Here is a 13,107-nt window from a genome sequence, read left to right as displayed (position 1 = left end):
CATGTGCGGGGCAGAGGACGGTCAGCTTGGGGCGTAGCACAAAATTCTGGTTCCAGTATGTCGGCATTCTCTTTGGGTCCCTCCCCAAATCCACCGCAATTCATTCTAGTATCTTTGTAGGTCGTCCTCTCATGAGGCCCTGGTATTTGTAGCCCACTTTTCCCCCCAGTCTGACACCTGAGGTCAACAAAAATCCTGTTCTTTTTCTGTATTGTTTATGTGGCTCTTGATGAGTCTAAATTGTATGCTCATTGAAATCTGTTTAAAAACATGTTCACAATGACAAAATTGGTCCCAAAATCTTCCGCGTGAAAAAGTCAATTTTCTTCAGCAACGTCACAACAAAACACCAGGAATTTTAACACTCAAGTCAAAGTTGGCCGCATCCACAAGGATATCCTGCAGCTTTGGGCTTGGGCCGATGCTCGGCATGGATCTGAAACAACAGCAAAAGCTAAATGTTATCTCACTACACGATTGTCTGCATGCTCATTCAAAACCTCCCCCACATTGCCAGGAATATAATTCTGGCAAAGAACTACAAAATCCCTATAATTAAACAATGTCTTTGGCCTGAAAGAGTCAAATCTAAGAGTCTTGAGGACTCTCGGTGTGTGATTTGTCTTTATTTGTAGGATGCAAGCTCCTCCACGGGTCGTTAAAACCCACCAAGGACATAACCTCAGTGGAGAGTTATGGCGAGTCTGATTTCGTGAAGGTGTTTCACCCCATTATTGATGTATGGAAAAACACTACTTCCCAAAGTGATGAAGGTATGTGCTGGCAATGCCAGCACATACCTGAAGAGCGTATACACATATTTTCTGTGTGTCACCAACATCCACCACACAGAAAATGAAATATTAAAGTAAAACACTACAATAAATGTATGCCTTTAAAGTGGAAAACATTTCAATTAGCCACATATTAAGTCCTAAAATTCTTATAGTTCTCAACATATAAAGGTGTATTATCTTCATAAATAATGATAAATATAACCAAATAGCCTAGAAATATGACTTACAGCAACTTGCAGATGTCAAAGTAAAGCTATAAATCATCATCTAATTGAAGGAATACAGCACAACCATAAAGTATGGCTATGCAGCACTCAATATTATTACGCTCACAATGAACTTTATTCCAGAGTTTACGGCACTTTAAATGCTCCTGTATAGTAATATTATGGGTAGTTTTTTCCCATTTTGTGACCACATCTTCCCATTTAAATTAACCTTCCCTTTTATTTTATCAGCTTGTCATAATGTCCTGAAACTAGTGGAACTACACTGGAAGAAATGCAGTTATTTCACGTTTAATTCACTCTTCAAGTTGCTGAAATAGTTTGGTTTGCAGCGCACCACCCTGCAATCACCAGGAATTAGCAAAACTGAAAGCCTGGTCTTAGTGCCCGCTTTCAGCTGTGTACCCTCCACCCTCCTCCTCCTCTTCCTCGGCCCAAAGCCCATGCATATCATAGATAAAAATAAGTGCTCGCCATTATCCGTGGGCACACAGCGTTATATTGTGGATGCTGACATTGCTCTTACCTGGCAGTTGGTGCTTTTACTATATTAATAATGGAGCAGGCACCATCCATCATGGGGATATGAGGCTGCTAATCATGTCAGTTCCCTGCATATTCACTCCCTTCATCAAAAGACGAGGAGAGGTGGTGGGAGAGAGGCAGAGGAAGACAGAGGAAGAGGGGGAGAGTGACGGCGAGAAGCAGAAGAGATAAACAAAGAGAGGAGAAATGATGGAGGAAAAGAGAGGAAGAGAAGGGGGAAGAGGGAGATGGAAGGGGACAATATCAATGTGCTGAACACATGACAGATGCCCTTGGCCTTTTGCTGAATGGCTTCCCTGTTGGCAGGAGTTAACCAGTGTATTTAAACAGGACAAGACGAATGGGACCTCGACTCCCCCTGCTCACTGAACCAGCCCATTTCTATTCCAACTCACAGCCTTCCCCCATGTGGGAATGCTAATATGGTTAGCTGACATTGGCAGGGTTAAAACTTCATAACAGCATTTTTATTGTAATATTCACTTTCCTTTAACTTTACTATTTTTCAAACCTTGTGCTTCTGCCAAGCGTGTGGGGACTTTTTCAGCATTTGCACCAGTGGACACAAAAACAAGCTCATTTAGTTTAATGCTGAGTTTTAGAAGCTTGGCGGATTCGTGAAAATGGACAATTCTGAGATTATTCGGCTGTTTCTGGAGCAGTTACACCTGTTTTGAAAAGAGGAGATCATTGTGCGCTAACGTAATATAACACAGACCAAAGACGAGTCGATTTGCATTGAAAATAGCGCCTGATGTTTGCAGAAACACACTCCCCAGCTTGCCTCTATATCCATTAGTCTCCTGCAACCGAGGGACCTTGAGTGTTGGTGCTTTGCTTTGCTTCATTTTGCCTCATTTGGTGTAATATGACATCCGTATGCCCTGATGTGTTTGAACATAACATTTACACAAATAGGGCACATTTTCTTCCCATTCACATTGCTTCAGTGGAGTATTATGATAACCTTTATGTTTATAGAAAATAAAAACGTACACATTTTCCTCCAACATCTGTCCTCGAACATGCCTTTTGCCCGGTCATCAGCGCCGAACAGGAAATTTGCTCGTGATTGATGGGCCTGGTTAAATAAAGATAAGATTTTGAAAACGTGGCCATATGTCTGCCGTATGCGCCGTCTCTTTTGGCTCAGAGCCTGGATGCAGAACATCTTCAATATCCTGACATCTTCTTCATGCCGCTCTTCTGTAGGGGAAGAGCCGGGGGAGAAGATGGAGGTGGAGTTGGGCAACGAAAAGGGGGGAGGAGGGGTGGATTTCAGAGCGACAGGCCGACTGAGAAAAGCGATAATGAGCGCTTGGGGCTGTCTGGGGTGCAAACTGCTTCCCACGTGAGATAGCTGCAAGGGAGGGGAATGGAGAAGGGGTGGGGGGAGAGTGAAGGGAGTAACGGGTGCAGGAGAAAGTGCCCTCTCAGCTGGGTGATGTTTGATGCGGCGCTGCTGCTTCCTACGCTGGGAGAAGCAAGCGGAAACACAGCCAGCGAGGAGGCCATGAGGGGCAGCTGTTAAGTGCCAATTAGGCGATGATGAGTGGGAGACGGAAATACCCATTTGCGCACACACTCCTGCAAGCAGGCAGGGAGGAGTAGTCAAAAAGTGAAACAAATAGAGACTAATCCCTGTCAGTTTTCCCAGAGTCGCTCTCCACCTCACCCTCTATCTCCTCTCCCGCCTGTTAGGTAATGTCACATCAGTGCCAGCTGAAAATATAGGTTATGATTCGCTCTTCCATTTAGTTCTGTCTCCATCTGGCCTCCACCTCCTCTGAAGGCCACTGAAAGCAACGTTTTGTGAGAGCTTGTCGCATTATGCCAAAGGACAATGCTGCATGTCAGGCGTCCAATTAGTGAGCAAATTCACTCACGTATTGAGTGCATGACACAGAAAACGATAAGGTAGGGTGAGGAAAATGGAGCAACTATGGTTTTTTGGAGCTTTTTTTTTTTTGCCCCAGTCATAGTTTAGCTTCTCAAAGTCAAGTGTCAAATTCAGTCTATAGCTGTGTGTGTATGCGTGTATGGCTATGCTGTGTTTGTCTGTGTGCACACCCCCGTCTATACCTTGGATGTGGATCAAAGTGTTGGAGTCGTACTTGGTCAGGAGGACTGGGAATAAGAGGAGGCCAGATTATTCAGTTGCTGAATCTTTTATTGCCTCTAATTGAAGCTTAAATTGGATGTTGCGGGGGGGGGTGTCTCCGTCCATGACATGCCAAAATGAGAACCAAATGAAAACTGTTTGGGAAAAGAAAGAAAGACTAACGAATCCTGACAAATCCAATGTCAACTTTGTTGCATTTGTTAGGGGGTCAGCTGATGTGAAATGCACTGCTGAATATGTGGTTTTCCTTATGCTAATATACACTTTCTCATGAAATATGAGATAAAAAATAAGAATAAATACAGTGTGCTGCATGCAGCACCTCCAAATAATATTAGAGATGAATATTTCTACATAGAAAAATGACAAATATAACTGCCAAAGATGAAAAACTGCCTTGGATGGCACTCTTCTGAAACACTTCCAGCGGACATTTATGCTGCGACAGAGACATGACGGAGCTGTAGTGCACCTGGAACACTCCGCAGCCACATCCGGTGGTGATCCGGGGGTTAAAGCTACAATATTAAACCTGACTCCTGCACTATTAAAAACATGGAGCAAAAGGTGGAAAAACTGCAGCTGTCCTCTGCAGAGTGTTCTTGAGAGTTCGAGCAGCAAAATAGAACAAAAGAACAAGTCAAAAATAGCCAAAACAACCTCTAAATTATGGAAATGCACCTGGCAACAACAGGCAACAGAGCTGCGCATTAATTTTCCACAAAACTTCGTCTGTGAGGATGCATTTCAGGAGGTGATTTGGCATAAAAAAGGAGCTGGGAGGTGAGGAGTAACACACCTCTTCTATAGGGAGCTATGGCAACGGTGGCTACAGCGAAGCTTCTGACCTTGCTTGCGGCAAAAGAAGCCCTTTACATTATCTGAATTGAGCACCTACAGGTGCACACACGACATAGGAGCACATAATCACCTGCGTGCTTTGTTCATGTAAAACGGCACAATAGTCCAAATTACCTTGATAGACTCACAATGGTATCAAATGTAAAAGCGTCATTCGTCATCAGGGTCACCGACAATGAATGAGTCTTTTCATGTCCGAGCTCTGAGTCAATCTTGTTTCTACGCACGCTGCACATCTGAGGCCTCAGTAATTTCCCCCGGCTGCCGTCTCAGAGCCGCCTGCGCCATACTGTGTTTTGTATATTCATGTGTGTACCTTCCTATCTTAATCCTAGCTATTACTCGCATGGCTGGCCATGTCAAGGGGAGATTTGCTCACTCACAGTGAATGGGCCAATATTGACAGCACGCCCACCGCATCAGCGATCAGTGTAAGGGCTTAGCGCGCACTAGATTCGCAGGTTTGAAGCTGAATTCAATGAGGAGGGTGGTGCGTCGGGAAACAATCCTCACAGGGAATCCATGCAAATGCTAAATGTTACTCTTAGCCTGAGCGAGGAGCGATAATTTCATGGTGGTTGTTGTTAACAGATGTGATGTCAGTGTCCTGCTGCTTTTAATTGTAGCCACTGTACTGCAGTTCCTTGTATTTTCCTGGTTTTAGGGCAGGTTTTCTTTCGAGAACAAACCAAACTATGGCTCAATTTGATCTGGACTAAGACCACAGGTTTGGCGTTTAGTCTGGATCGTGGTCTAGGGAGGTTTTACACCTGTAATGTCTCTTTGGACCAAACTTAAAAGCCCAAAAGTTCAAATAAAACAAGGAAGGTGTCGAAGGGCCTTATCCCAGTGTGCTTTTCTATTCTATTTTCTGATTTTGTGGTACCCAGCAACTGTCCCACTAGGTTTTGTCGATGTGCACACAACTTCTCTTAAGCCTAAAGATGCATGATGCTCCAGTAATGGCTCAAGTATGCCAGTATGAGTTCAGGTGCTGATGCTGGCTGAAAGCTTACATAAGGGCTGCTAACAGGAGTTGATTATCAGCTTAAATCCATCCAATAATCACACAAAAAAATCCCAAATTTTCAGCCATGCATTGGCCACAGCTGGCTTATATTTGATTCTTTGGTGCAAGAGCAGAGCTGGGTGTGCTGACATTCAGCCACGACACAGTTGACTCAACATTTTAGCTAGATTTGAACCAAATTAGATTTTCAGTTTAGCCATTTTGAATTGAAAATGTCGAGTTAAAAGCCTTAAAACAGGGCAGGGTTAGAGGATAACTTCCTACTAAGACCAACCACGCTACAAATGTATTCACTTTGCCTGCTGAATGGCAGATGATAAGTCTCACAAAAGGAATTCTTTCAAGGTAAGTGGTGGCTATTGTCTGCTAAGACTCAGGACCTTTATTAGCATCAATCAAAAAGGAAATGAGGATGTTCTGAATGCTGTGAATGATTGATAACATTTGCATAGATCTGCAGCTTAGTGCTTCAAATGATGACCATTACTGACAGCTGTTAGGGTGTTAGGTCACGTCAGCTTAGGCCAGGTCAAGTGCTTTTTGGAATAAATTTAAAATATTTCTTTCATTTTGATTACTGGGACGGATGTTATGTCCTCTAATATCTTAATTTCAAGTAGAAGAAGGGTCAGCTGTCCTTGTGGGTCCATGTACCCTTCAGCCACTTTGCTGAAGTGTCCTTGGGCACAACAAACTCCTCCTGGTTGCTGCTCTCCAGCTAACCCCTGTGACCCGTCGAACAGCTCATTCCTCAATAAATGGATTATTGTGCTGACGTGATTCGGCTCTGTTTGAGTTTAGTTCATTTCATTTTAAGTCAGTTTACTTTTCCCTTTCAGCACAGTTCAGCTCAATTCAGGAAGGGCGAAGAAAACTCTCACTGTCGTTTATCAAACACCGCAGCAGCGTCTGGAGCAGCAGCTGGCCCAAACCCCAACTGATCTCTGCCGTATAGAGGTCAAAAGTTGACAAGAAGCTGACTCCTCTTTCATCCCACAAACCGGGAGCTTCTCGCTACATATTCCAGAGGCATGTCACCACTTCAAAGGTGTTAGCGGAATGATTTGCAGACGAAAGCGACGCCGCTCCTCTCTCTTGGCTGGTTCACAGTTGTCGCTGTCGCACTTTGTTTTGCTTAAATGAAATGATTGAGTCCTGGCTCTGTGACGCCGTTTCAAGGAAAACCAGCCTCACATCATTACCGGTGACATTAGCAGGTGACAGCAGCAGCCACAGAGCCACCGATGCACTGAGGTTCAAAGCGCCTTAGCTGCATAAACAGACGAGAAGAAAGAAAGTCAGGGGAGAGAGAGGGGAAGAGAGCAAAGAGTAAAGCAATAGTTGGCCCTAAGATGATCATGTATGACCAGATTTTTATTCCAAAATAAAATATTAACCAAAAAGAAATGTGGCAATTTCACTTATAGCGACAGCAGTGTTTTAAATGATCAATATGTTTGATTCCTTATGCTCGTAATCAAAGCTCTTCAGCCTTACATTACAGCTTCTTACATCAGAAGCTCCAAAAGAGCATCATACATTTCCCTCTGCTTTGTAATACACTACGTTAAAGCTCTGGCTGCGTTGATCGATACTGCATAAAAAACATGTAGGGTTGCATTTCCTCTGTACTTCTCCAATCTCCCAAGTGCAGAGGCCATGTAGTCAGATACTTTAAATTCCCTTAAGACTATCGATTCAGGTTGCAGCTCACAGAGTCCGGCGCTTCAACACCAGAGAAGACTGACCTCAGGTCAGGCAGTAAAATAAAGCCACTGCTCCAAGTTGGACCATGAGGCGCTTTAATTAGTCACATTCAAAGCTGAAATGTGATGTGGTAATTTGACTTGCTGCAAAACAACAACATGAAAGACAGGGCAGTGGGTGTAGCCATATGATAGTCATATGATAGTGAGGTTGCATTTGAATAATGACCCTTTGTCTGTTTGCAGTGGTGAATACTGCATCTTTTGTGCGAGACAGTAAAAAAAGGCGGTGAGGGGAACATTTGGGTGATTGCTAAAAGCAACTTTGCAGAGGAGGGAAGAAAATGATATTTTTCTCCAACAAGGGAGATGCAACAAGCCCAAAATGGGTGGCATGCCCCATTCCCCCAACTGCATAAACACATTTCATTAAAGCGCCTTTCATCCCGTTCTGATGTCTCACTGAATGATGAGGAAAGCATGACGCTTACGCAGATGCAATGAATTCGTCATTGGCGTTTTGATTTGATCCGGCATCGGCGCACAAACAGTAAACAAACTCCTTGTTCGAAGAGCGGGGCATCTATTTATTTAGCAGAAAACACTCCCCATTAGCGTCTAAATTACTTTCGGAAATAGAGGCAGTCCACATTAACAACCTCGTCCTCTGTGCATAATGCTCTCGCCGTCAGCGTGCCTTGTCATTACCGCCATTTCTGCTCCATTATTTCAACACCAAATCACCAAATCCCCCTTTTTCGATTCGCTGTCCCCCCACCCGCTTGCCTCAGTACAGTGGGGCTCGCACTTCAAACCGCTCTAAAATGAGCTTGCTTTGCCAGGCCGGCAGCTAGCCAGACCAATCATCCATCTGCAATAATAGAAATCTTCTGGCTGATGATAGACTGAGGCAATCACTAGGCAGGCTGAGTGGGCTCTTCAGTCTGGCCTCTCCACCCCTGCTGCTGGTTGATAGCAGGGGAGGGCCGGGGGAGGCTGGCACGGGTATCTGGTAGGTAGGCCTCCGAGTGCCCTGGCTGGCTGGCAGACTGCATGGATACACATGGAGGGGAAAGGGTACAGAGAAAAAATTAAAAACTAAAAAAAAAACACTCAGGGCTCGGGGGATGGAGCACCATATGTTTACCATTTAAAGGGATAGTTTGTTTTTATATTTCCCCACCTGCCAGACAATTTAGGGGTTTTTTTCCCAATGGAAGATTAGCCTAACCTAGCTGAACATACTGCAATGGCGACTGTGCTCAAAGACAAGGAAACACACCTTTTTCACGCTCACACAATCCAAACAGTGCTCCACCTGAGCACTCGAGTGATCTCGTATCGCACTTTCATTTAGTTGGAGGACATATGTTCATGAAAATCAGTGGAGCACCCCTTTAAATTAAGAATATCATCATGGGACAACCATGGTTTCCACTGGACAGGGACGATACACTTGTCAAGAAAATAGCCTGCAAGTGCAAAATCATTAAAGCCCCAGAGTTTGGAAAACTGAAGTTTTTGACATGAGCATGAGCTTTCGACCCAGCGTGACCTGCCTAACAGGAAGCAAACTTTTTCAGCTCGATTCCGGCCTGAAGACAACATTTCAACATGAAACCTCTTGCACCTCTTTTCCATTTCTCGCCCTCTGTTTTCCTTTCTTTCTACCTCTAACCCTAAAACATTGAGACATGAAACAGCAGTAGTGTGGCTCTCACCAATCAGTCATCCAGGACAACTGCCAATCAGCAGGCCGCTGTTCCAGTAATGTTTCTTGCAACAAAACCGGGTATTTCTCACAAGAGGCCAGAACATGTTTCAGCCATGTTTGTGGCAACAAAAAAGGGTATTTTTAAGGAAAAGCCGGGACATTTTCTAGCTGTGTTTATGCCAACAAAACCAGGTATTTCAAGACAAAACATGATTTTTTCCAAGTGGTTTTTGTGCTTAAACCAAACCAGACCTTCACCACAGCATGGTCACAACATAAGATTTTTAACAAAAAGAAGCGTACAATGCCAATATTTCTACGACATCTATTACCTTGCAGCACATTTTCTGTTCCTGTTACATGAAAAGAAAAGCCATTTAAAGCCTTTCATGACTTTCTCGCACTCTGGATAGGTGGGAATTTTCACACAAGCTTTGTAAATGTACTTAATGTTTCCGTGCAGGCATGAAGAGACATTTCATCTCTGCTAATCTGACCCCAGCATTGTTTACAGGGGCTACTTCACAGGATGGCAGAGTGGCTGGATGGTCATCCAGCAGGCATGGCTTCTTTACATTCTTCTTCTCTTTCATCCCCTCATTATTCCTCTCTCAACCATCCCGCCTCCCACCGCATCTCTGTTCCCTCCACGCCCCGAGCACCTCCATCCCTCAATCATCCGCAGCTCTCCACACCTCCACTTCGACCCCGTTGCATCCCTCCATCCGTCCTTCCACCTCTCCATCGCGTTCATCTGCATGGAGAGCGTCTCATCCTGCCCAGGCTAATTGGCTCTAATTAGAGTCATTCAGCAGGGGTTAATCAAGGATGACTTACACAGATTATGACTGGTGGGGGGAGGAATTGGAGGCAACAGACAGCCTATGCGCCACACCAGCAGGCACGTATCTCTCCTCCCAACACGGCCTGGGGACTTGGCATAGATAAATGTGTTTAAACCTACGCCACGAAAATGATGTTTTAGGACGTGCTCCTGAAGAACATCCGCCCACCACTTCTGTAGCAAGTCTGAAAAACTTTAGTCTACTTGTTGAGAATGATGCTCTGCCTTTTCCACAAAATGGAGACAATATGTTAAAGCGAAGCACATCATTTCATTGCCGTGAGCGCTGTTGGAAACACGCAATTTGCATCAGTAATATGACATTATCTCTCCCTTCCTGAATGACACCTGGTAAAGTTAAAAAAGACGTTTAAATGTAAGACGTTTCAACCCAGGTGTGTGCTTTTGCAGATGAGGTGGATTTATGAAAGATGAGTTTTAAAACATCTGGTCCTGTCTCATCTGGGATTGTTTGACAGCTGGACAGTTTTCTCAGGAATTGAGACATTGAGAATTTGACGTTATTGACGGCTGAGGAAAAAAAGTCCTGACAGTGAGTGATCATTTGGTTAACTGTGGCTTTCTAGATGGAGGTTAAAACTGGACTAAAACTGCTGTTTCACTGTTGATTCAGCAGCATTTCATGGCCAAACTACACTTTAAAATACAGTCATTAAAATGCTGCTGAAACAATGATATGATGTGTCACCAGATGTCAAACAAACTTTCGCTTTTCAAGCAAGTTTATCCCTGTTTTAGTCTATTTTTTATCCACAAAATCAGGCTCTCTGTATGGCCAGTAAACCAGGATTTGTACAAATGTATTCCTGACAAAGACAGATGCGTGTCCGCTGTTTAAAAATACTGCTTTGCTTTAAAACAGAGGCCGGAGAGGTGTGGATTAACAGATAATTTGTACCGGGCGTGCTACCTGATTGCTTGGTAACATCACTTCAATTCTTCAAGCTTTCAAAGTGTTTGTTTGTAGCATGGTGTATTATTGCAGCCTATTGGATGTGAGCATTTAGGCCTCACCACACATACATGAACACTTGAAGAAAACAGATTCATCTCTAATGTTCTTATCAAGATGCTTTCTTTTTTTACGATGACATGTCAAAGTGTCTGCTGTCAAAAAGGCTCATTATATAAAGGTCACCAAAACCAACATGCAAGAGCTAGCTGATTAATCAGTGCGGCGGTGGGCTGAGAATTGATTGACAGCTTTGATAACTGATTGTGTCATTTCTTCAAGCAAAAATGTCCAAAATTAGCTGGTTCCAGCCTCTCACACAGGAGGATTTGCTGCATTTCTTCATGACAGTAAACTAAATATCCTAGTTTGAGCAATATATTTTATAGCCCAAACAGCTGAACACAGGAGGCTGGGGAGATGTCTGCAGTCAGTCTGTACATGCACACCCAGTCCTGAGAGGAGGTCCAATCAGCACCCGTTGTGGTGCATCACGTGGCTTTTGACAGCATTTAAAGAATTCCAATATCCAATGTTGTAAACCTCTCTAACACCCTGGTTCCACACCTGTTTTTTCCTTGAGACCTTTTAAAACAAATCAGTGTTGGCTTGTCCATGAGTTGTGGGCACTTCAATCAAAAACTGATTTTCCCTTCTCAAAATGTTTGATTCTCATGCTTTTCAGGTGCCTGAAGAAAACTGTACGGTATCCTGCAAGAATAAGCAGAAATTCTGAGTAATAATTTGGAGCTGTGGGTGTCCCAGCCTGCCCAAAAGAGCTGGACTCGAGACTAACAAAGTTAAAGGCAACTCATGCAAAAGAGGGCAAATTATGGACAATATACAGGAACAGTGTCGTAAATAATCAAAGTCCATGAATGCTTCTTAAGGAAGCATTTGCTATCAGTAACTCTAACCATTTTTTGTAGCAGGCAATGGATTATGGGAAAATATTTTTGGTTTAGAGGGATGTACTGCATTTGTATCGTTTTTTATCGCAGCTTATAATGAGAGTTATGACCTATAATTTAGCTTAAAGTAAATTAAACACCTACTTACAGGCATCCAGCTGCCAGTAAATTACTTTTTACAGTGGATGTAAACCTGTTTTTAGGACTGTTGTCAAAGCTTCTCAAGAACTGATGAGGTTCACTTGAGATCATGAGATCTAAGAGATGACATGAGCCATAATTAATGCTCCTGAGCAATTAGCTGACACACCTGGAGCGTATTAGCCGGTGCCACATCAACACCTTTCCTTCCTCTAGTTTTATCTGCAAAACCTGAAGCTTGAAATGGCAAACATTGCTCTACCTTTGCAGTAACTGTAATGTAAACATGGAGTCATCTCTGACTTGATTTTGGGGGGAAAAAAGAGCCTCAAATGTTCATGCAAAAGCTAGAATGAGCATATGATAATGCACCAGCCACACTCTTCTTAACGCTGCAAACATGGTCTCATTGCAGGTCGGTGAAATCACCACCGTGCTTTCATTTAAGTGTGGTATGCACAATGCAATATCACAGGTCTCTTTATTGCATCCCCTGTTCTTATATAAAGAGACCTGTGGTAATTATTTAGGAAGGCCACACTGTACTGAGACCCCTGTGGGACTGGAAACATTATGGCTGTGGGCCTCACACACTCACACACACTGGCATACTGGACAGAGAGTAATGGCCCACCCCGTGCTGATAATGGCTTCTCTTTCTGCGTGCAAGTGTGTGTGTGTGTGGGCATACGTGTATTCATCTGAGCATGCTCCTACCAAGTCTATTTGATGTGACTAGTCCATTAGATTTTCAATGGGCTCCTCCACCATAATCCTGAATACACTGAGTTTTTTTTTTTGTTTTTTTTTTTCCGATGGGCTCTTCATTGGAACTGCCCCACAGTACAGATTGCTCCTGTCACTGTTGAAGCAGACAAATTCCCCCTCATATCCTCTGCATATGGGATGGGATTGTCTCGTTATGTCCCTGTTACATTCCCCCATGGCAACATTAGCCAGCGGCTGTAAAAAGACTATTAGGATCCAAATCATTCTGGACCCAATACGGCGAGGCTAAGGGAAGTTAGCGAGGGGTGATGGGAGAGAGCAAAGAAGACGTAGAAATAGATAAAGTAAGAGAGCGGAGGATTAGGTGGTGTGATGTGAGAGTGCTCGTTGTCAGTTCAGAGACCTCCAGCGTAGCTCCACATGCACACATGAACTCTCACATACTCCACGCTCACATTCTCTGCAGCAACATAGCCATCCTAATCCACCGCAGCCAATCAATAAGC

The sequence above is a fragment of the Chaetodon trifascialis genome, chromosome 24 (assembly GCF_039877785.1).
Source record: "Chaetodon trifascialis isolate fChaTrf1 chromosome 24, fChaTrf1.hap1, whole genome shotgun sequence".
In the NCBI taxonomy this organism is placed as follows: domain Eukaryota; kingdom Metazoa; phylum Chordata; class Actinopteri; order Chaetodontiformes; family Chaetodontidae; genus Chaetodon; species Chaetodon trifascialis.
The sequence above is the reverse complement of the archived record's forward strand: the minus strand, read 5'-3'. Positions refer to the sequence as shown.